This window comes from Phyllobates terribilis, unplaced genomic scaffold (genome assembly GCF_046119375.1).
Source record: "Phyllobates terribilis strain yellow unplaced genomic scaffold, ASM4611937v1 Scaffold_12__6_contigs__length_324123572, whole genome shotgun sequence".
NCBI lineage: Eukaryota > Metazoa > Chordata > Amphibia > Anura > Dendrobatidae > Phyllobates > Phyllobates terribilis.
Genome location: NW_027362772.1, coordinates 276,026,448 through 276,033,230, shown reverse-complemented (window position 1 = coordinate 276,033,230; position 6,783 = coordinate 276,026,448).

The following is a 6,783-nucleotide window of genomic DNA, read 5'->3' as shown; positions in this document are numbered from 1 at the left end:
TTGGATTCCCTTTCCCCAAGGGGCTTGAACAGGGATTATGACTTAATGTCATTTATCTGAAGACTTACCCCACAGTACCTTGCCATTATTAACTTGTTGTCTTTTTCTGTGGATCTCTTATGCAATACTTTGTCATCTATGCCTAGTTCTGTAACCTATTCAGGTGTTGCTGTATTATATTATTATCTGTAATTCTATTTATCATATTGTCTTGTTATCATACTCATGCCTGTTCATCTCATTGACATATGTCTTCTCCTTTTTTTCAGATTTGCCTATTGCCTGGTCCTCCCCCGTCTTCCCCTCCTGCTCCTGTACCCCTCCAGCACCTTATCTGAACGGTTCACACTCCGTTACTAGCCTTGCGCCGCTCGTTCCTAGTGTGGAACGCAAGCTTTGGTCCAATGGAACGCACACGTGACCTGTTCCCCGTTCCTTCCGGTCACGTGACTCAGGTTACTTCCGGACATGCGCAATCGCGGAATTTAGCGCTCTCATAGATGATTGGCTCTTCAATCATCCCCCTCCATATTTAAATGCCCTCCCTCCCGCTCCAAAACCACAGCATCTAGCGGTGGATGCCGCACTGCCGGTCCGGAGTCCCTTTTGAGCTCCTTAGCAGGTACATCACCGGGTCTTTCTTCCTAAACTGGCCATTTGCTTTATATGCTTTCTCTATATATATGTTTTATCGCGCTGCCTCCAACATGGCTTTTACCCTAGTATCACACATATTTACTGTTCTCCCTCCAGGCTGTCCTAGTTGACTCCTCCAGCTTATCTTCCCTTATATCATTGATACGAATATACGGGTAGGTCCTACACTTAAAATGGCCTTTCCCTCTTCCTCCCTCCTTTTGTGTTGCCCTCTATTTGTCTCCCTATTCCCCTATACCCCATTACCCTGTCCTCCGTAGATTTGTAACATTGTATGTCTTTTGCATATGTTTATATACGGTTTTTCAACAGAGATTTTCTGTATTCTTTTGTTTATATTTTCTTTATTTGTCCATTTTTCAGTCAACTGAAGAAGGTCATGTAGACCGAAACGTTAACGTATGTTCACTGTATATTAATATGGACTGCAATAAATTTTCTTAAGCAGAATTTTTTCGAGTGCCAAGGTTATTTTCGCATTACTGGCTGGTGACACATTTAGACCCCCGCTACAAGGAGAACTTTCACTCTCTTATTCCTGAGGTGGAGAGGTCTACAAAAATGGGGCAGTACCAGAAGGCCCTTGCTGCAGAACTGTTAAAAAAATTCCGATCTGAACACGCTAGCGGCAGAGGTCACAGTTCGTTGACCAACCAAGGCGTACAGGCGAGAGAGACACAACTCCAATCCACCAGAGGCGGGGGAACACTGCCAACATTCTGGGACAGTTTTCTGAGACCCGCCCAGCTTACAGGCCCTGAGGCGCAGGGTACTCTCAGGAGGAGTGGAAAGATGGTGAGGGAGTACCTTGCTGACTGTACCAGCGTCCTCCGTGATTCCTCTGTGCCTTTTAATTATTGGGTATCCAAGCTGGACACTTGGAATGAACTCACTCTGTACGCCTTGGAGGTCCTGGCCTGCCTTGTCACTAGCGTGTTATCGGAGCGTGTTTTTAGTGCTGCTGTGGTAATTATAACTGATAAGTGCACTCGCCTGTCAACTGACAATGCTGTCAAGCTGACCCTTATCAATATGAACAAGGGCTGGATTGGGCCAGACTTCTCATCACCACCAAATGACAGCAGAGTAACATAAAGTCAAATCCACTGTGTTATTTCGGGAGGTGTATTCCCATGCACCACTTCACACCCACACATGGCTATACGCTTCCTCATTTCAGCTGTATTTTGCTCTTCTCCTTTTCCTCAGCCTCCACCACCACTATACCACCAGGGTGACCGTGGTCGATGTTGCCAGCATTGCAAGTTCCTCCGTCCTAATTTTTGGCAGCTTTTGCTTGGAAGGCATAGGCAAAGACTATGGGAGACCCACTCCCCAATAATGGGAATAATGTTTTTAATATGCTGTACTGCATAGCTCTTGTTTGCCAGCATTGCAAATTCCTCCGTCATAATTTTTGGCAGCTTTTGCTTGGAAGGCATAGGCAAAGACTATGGGAGACCCACTCCCCAGTTATGGGAATAATGTTTTTTAATATGCTGTACTGCATGGCTCTTGTAAGGGGCATGAAAACCGTCTTGTTAAGCTACTCTGAACTCCACGTCTCTTCCAAGGGGCATTAAAACTGTCTTGTTAAGCTACTGCGACCTCCACCACTTTTCCAAGGGGCATTGATATTGTCTTTTTATTCCACTGCGACCTCCACCATTCTTCCAAGGGGCATTAAAAGCGTCTTGTTAAGCTACTGCGACCTTCACGTCTCTACCAAGGGGCATTAAAACCATCTTGTTAAGCTACTGCGACCTCCACCACTTTTCCAAGGGGCATTAAAACCGTCTTGTTAAGCTACTGCGACCTCCACGTCTCTTCCAAGGGGCATTAAAACCATCTTGTTAAGCTACTGCGACCTCCACGTCTCTTCCAAAGGGCATTAAAACCGTCTTGTTAAGCTACTGCGACCTCCACCACTTTTCCAAGGGGCATTAAAACCGTCTTGTTAAGCTACTGCGACCTCCACGTCTCTTCCAAGGGGCATTAAAACCGTCTTGTTAAGCTACTGCGACCTCCACCACTTTTCCAAGGGGCATTAAAACCGTCTTGTTAAGCTACTGCGACCTCCACGCCTCTTCTAAGGGGCATTAAAACCGTCTTGTTAAGCTACTGCGACCTCCACCACTTTTCCAAGCGGCATTAAAACTGTCTTGTTAAGCTACTGCGACCTCCACCACTTTTCCAAGGGGCATTAAAACCATCTTGTTAAGCTACTGCGACCTCAACGTCTGTTCCAAGGGGCATTAAAACTGTCTTGTTAAGCTACTGCGACCTCCCACACTTTTCCAAGGGGCATTAAAACCATCTTGTTAAGCTACTGCGACCTCCACCACTTTTCCAAGGGGCATTGATATTGTCTGTATTCCACTGCGACCTCCACCATTCTTCCAAGGGGCATTAAAACCGTCTTGTTAAGCTACTGCGACCTCCACGTCTCTTCCAAGGGGCATTAAACCCGTCTTGTTAAACTACTCTGAACTCCACAGCTCTTCCAAGGGGCATTGAAATGTTGTTTTTAATTACCTCTAACCTCCACGACTCTTCCAACGGGCATTGCATTTACTCCTAATTTTAGTCAGCTTTTGCTTTTCAATGCATAGGCGAACACTAAGGGAGACCCACTCCCCAATAATGGGTAGAAGGTTTTTAGTACGCTGTAATCCACGTCTGTTTCAAGGGGCATTGCAGTAATTTTTGGAAAGCCTTCCATTCGCTGCTTAGGCTAACAGTGTACAGGAGGCCCAGTTACTATAAATGGAAAAAACGGTTTCGTTAAGGTCCTCTGACCTCCATGTCATTTCCAAAGGACATTGGAGTACCTCGAAATTTTTGGTAGGCATTGCACTAACTGTATGCCCTATAACTGTGTAGCTGAACCGCTTCTTTTGGTACAGAAACATATCCTACAAGACATGTGTGGTTGACTGGCCTGATATTGATGTGAATGGTCCCTGTTCCTCTTGCTCTTTCTCCTTTGCCACCATTTCATCCATCATTCATCACCTGAAGCTTTGTTTTAACGGGAGTCATAGAACTGGGATAGTAGCAGGAAAACATCCAGCAATCGGAGGAGGAGGTAGGATATGCGCCAAAACGCTGACCACCTCAGGCCTAGCCGCTACTACATACATGCGCTTGCATTCCAAGGAACAGAAAGCTAAGGAGATGGATGGCCTCATGATCATGAATAATTTACTCATTGTGTAGGAGGCCGACCACTGCTGCTGTCTACCTTCTGAACTTTGTGTTGAAGCCTGATTGACCCAGGACCCGCAATCCTCTATGTCTGGAGGACGTGTTGCATCCCAGTGTCCAACTGTGTCCCGGCTTCCACAATATTAACCCAGTGTGAAGGCGTCAGTGAGATGGGCCATCCCTGGCCACATTCACTTGTCCACGTGTTTGTGGTTAGGCTGTCCTTGCCACTAGTTGCACTGGGGAGGGCACAGGTAATGTTTTGGTATGCGCGCTTGTGTATAAGGCGCACCGGGACAAATAAGGGCGGCTGGGGACCGTGTGTGGGCACCCGGCCGCGGGGCGGCTGTGGACTGAGCATGGACACCTGGCCGCCCCCTGGCGGCTGGGAACCGAGCATGGACACCCGGCCGCCGGGCGGCTGGGGACTGAGTATGGATACCAGGCCGCCGACGCAGCCATGACGTGGTGGCCAGATTCCGCCTCCACATGCCTAAAAGGCCCAATTTCAAGTGCAAGCAAGCTAGCAGTATGGTATTGCAGCCTAGGGTGGGGGGGTGGCAGGCTGCATACTTGCGCTTGCATTGCAAGGAATGGGGGAGATAGAATTGAACACTGCCCTGGGACAAGGACTGGAATGGGGATAGTTGCAAGTCTGCATCTTCTGATGCGGCAAGTATCACTTCTGATGGGCACACTTTTAGGCAGTGACCTGGGTGTCAGAGATGCTTCCAGGGGTCTTCCCTATGCTGTTCCCATGTCTTTTCAGCTCTGTATGCATGTGTCACAAAGCACATGGCCAAATAAGATTGTAAAATGTTAAAATGACATTTCCCAGTGAATGCATTTGTCATGGTTGAAAGCAATGCAAAAGTGCAAAAACGCATAAAAAATGCTACTTGAGAACATAGCCCAAGGTGTGGAGGAGTATTTTTGGTTTTGGTTATTTATTTTACCTTATACACAAGTCTTTACCCTGGAAAGGAAGTTCCTTAACATATTTCACAGGAAAAGCGTTTCAGTTTCGTTTTTGAATGTTTTATTGTGAGCCCGTAAAAGTGGCTTAATACCACTGACCACGTTGTTGACAGCAGTGACCTGGGGGTCAGAAATGCTTCCTGGGGTGATGCCCATGCTGTCCCTATGTCTTTTGAGCACTGTCACTATCGTTTTGGGCACTTTTTAGGCTTTCTACAGACTGCCGGGGCTGCCGCCGCAAAACTGCTCGGGTCTCCCATAGACTAACATTGGGCTCGTTGCTCGGGTCGAGCACCCGAGTATCACAGTGAGCTCGGCCCGAGCTTCGAGCACCCGAGCATTTTAGTGCTCGCTCAATACTAATGGCCATCATTACTTTAACCACTTCGCGCCAGAGCCTGTTTTTGCCTTCGTGACCAGGCCAATTTTTTCAATTCTGACCGCTGTCACTTTATGAAGTAATTACTCTGGAACGCTTCAACGGATTCCCCTGATTCTGAGATTGTTTTTTCGTGACATATTGTACTTCATGATAGTGTTAAAATTTCTTCGATATCACTTGCGTTTATTTGTGAAAAAAACGGAAATTTGCCGAAAATTTTGAAAATTTTGCAATTTTCAAACTTTGAATTTTCATGCCCTTAAATCAGAGAGATACAGTTAGTTCCATGTATATTTGGACACAGACAACATTTTTCTAATTTTCATTCTAGACATTACCACAATGAATTTTAAACAAAACAATTCAGATGCAGTTGAAGTTCAGACTTTCAGTTTTCATTTGAGGGTATCCACATTAAAATTGGATGAAGGGTTTAGGAGTTTCAGCTCCTTAACATGTGCCACCCTGTTTTTAAAGGGACCAAAAGTAATTGGACAGATTTAATAATTGTAAATAAAATGTTCATTTCTAGTACTTGGTTGAAAACCCTTTGTTGGCAATGACTGCCTGAAGTCTTGAACTCATGGACATCACCAGACGCTGTGTTTCCTCCTTTTTGATGCTCTGCCAGGCCTTCACTGTGGTGGTTTTCAGTTGCTGTTTGTTTGTGGGCCTTTCTGTCTGAAGTTTAGTCTTTAACAAGTGAAATGCATGCTCAATTGGGTTGAGATCAGGTGACTGACTTGGCCATTCAAGAATATTCCACTTCTTTGCTTTAATAAACTCCTGGGTTGCTTTGGCTTTATGTTTTGGGTCATTGTCCATCTGTAGTATGAAACGACGACCAATCAGTTTGGCTGCATTTGGCTGGATCTGAGCACACAGTATAGCTCTGAATACATCAGAATTAATTTGCTTCTGTCCTGTGTCACATCATCAATAAACACTAGTGACCCAGTGCCACTGGCAGCCATGCATGCCCAAGGCATCACACTGCCTCCGCCGTGTTTTACAGATGATGTGGTATGCTTTGGATCATGAGCTGTACCACGCCTTCGCCATACTTTTCTCTTTCCATCATTCTGGTAGAGGTTGATCTTGGTTTCATCTGTCCAAAGAATGTTCTTCCAGAACTGTGCTGGCTTTTTTAGATGTTTTTTAGCAAAAAGTCCAGTCTAGCCTTTTTATTCTTGATGCTTATGAGAGGCTTGCACCGTGCAGTGAATCCTCTGTATTTACTTTCATGCAGTCTTCTCTTTATGGTAGATTTGGATATTGATACGCCTACCTCCTGGAGAGTGTTGTTCACTTGGTTGGATGTTGTGAAGGGGTTTCTCTTCACCATGGAGATTATTCTGCGATCATCCACCTCTGTTGTCTTCTGTGGGCGCCCAGGTCGTTTTACATTGATGAGTTCACCAGTGCTTTCTTTCTTCCTCAGGATGTACCAAACTGTAGATTTTGCCACTCCTAATATTGTAGCAATTTCTCAGATGGGCTTTTTCTGTTTTTGCAGCTTAAGGATGGCTTGTTTCACCTGCATGGAGAGCTCCTGTGAC